Here is a 1,364-nt window from a genome sequence, read left to right as displayed (position 1 = left end):
GGCCCATTTCCCAGCACCTACATGGTGGTTCTGGTTCCTGGGGATCTGATGCCCTCTTCTGACCTCCGTGGGTATTGCCTAACAGGGTGCACTTACATCTATGCAGGCAATACACATACACATTATAAAAGTCATTCACCTTTCAAGAATAAACAGGTTTATTTGGATCATTTGATACAGCACTCACAGCCAGTGTTCCCTCTTAATTAACACTTTTAAGACCACATACAGTTGTCAGTCTGGAATCTCCAGGTACCACCACAGGTCATCACAGCCTCTCCACACTCTCTAGTCAAACCCAAGTCAATCCTAGTAAGATTGACAATTCAGGACCTGCACTACTAGGATGAGACAGCCTGGAACCCCCATGCCCCCCAAAAGAGGAGAGCTATGTGGGCAGCTCAGCAGTGCCGTGGCCAGGTAACAGCGGCCACACCCATGAGGCCCACGGTCTGGAACTGGGCCTTGTTCTTCCTGGTTTCTGGGTCTGGAACATGAAAAGGACAGGTTTCTTGCACATTTTCCTAGATACTCTGATGAGCCCCTCCCAAACTGGGTATGCTTCCTCCTTCCCGCCACAGCTCCTAAAGCAGAGGGCACGGCACCGCAGTACCAGAGGCTAGAATCCTGAATGTGTGCCCCTCTGGTGAGCCCTTCAGGGTTCTCACTTTGGTCTGGCCAACAGCATGAAGGCCAGCACCCACCTTCATCCCATACCCGACTCTGGGAGCTCCAGCTGTCCAGAGGCAAGCCCTGCCCCTACCCCAGTGCCAGACTGGACAAAGGGGTTTCTACCAGTTTGGTAGTGCTTGATTCTGTCTCCTTCCAGGAAGGAGACCCTGTCCTGGTTTGCCTCACAGCACAAAGCCCTGTCGCACTATAGGAACCTCATACAACTGCCACCCTGCTTTACAGAGAAGAAAGGGATGATCCATGCTCCCACCCCTACAGCCTCACTGTGGTGGCCAAATGTCAGGCTATAACCATTCCTAGTGCTCATTGGCTTCTGAACACTGAGCGTAGAAATAGCCACTTGCTCTGTGTCCTGATGCTACAGGCACAGCAGAGCAGCCGTGCCTGTGGTGCTGACAGATCGAGGACAGCATCTGCAGGGCAGCAGCTCACCCCCACCACAGCCAAAGCACGGGAAGAGCAGTGCTTCAGTGGGTCCAGCTGGTGGTCTCTTACCTTAACAGGGCCACAACTGGCTCTTCAGCCCAAGGTGTGTACACAGCAGTTACCTACATCAAAGGAAGAACCAGTGAGCCAATTTTGTCACAGGTGCACTCGGCCTGAAGCCACGGCAGCACTGAACCCATGCTAAAGTCTCACCCTTGCACTTTAGCATGTCTCCTTGGCATATT

General features: G+C 52.7%; 1 long non-coding RNA gene and 1 other non-coding gene across 2 annotated transcripts; both read right to left on the bottom strand.

The window, feature by feature from the left end:
- Positions 1-134: 134 nt before the first annotated feature.
- Positions 135-1,332, bottom strand: LOC103728406. Its single transcript, XR_607025.3, has 2 exons — positions 1,189-1,332; positions 135-487 (listed from the first exon to the last, which is right to left on the bottom strand). It is a non-coding gene; the product is annotated as an uncharacterized LOC103728406 (long non-coding RNA).
- LOC115069131 lies at positions 968-1,104 on the bottom strand. The gene has a single exon (XR_003848433.1). It is a non-coding gene; the product is annotated as a small nucleolar RNA SNORA43 (small nucleolar RNA).
- Positions 1,333-1,364: the final 32 nt, after the last annotated feature.

The sequence above is a fragment of the Nannospalax galili genome, unplaced genomic scaffold (assembly GCF_000622305.1).
Source record: "Nannospalax galili isolate Female #2095 unplaced genomic scaffold, S.galili_v1.0 C48951305, whole genome shotgun sequence".
Lineage (NCBI taxonomy): Eukaryota > Metazoa > Chordata > Mammalia > Rodentia > Spalacidae > Nannospalax > Nannospalax galili.
This window is presented reverse-complemented; position numbering and strand designations above follow the sequence as displayed.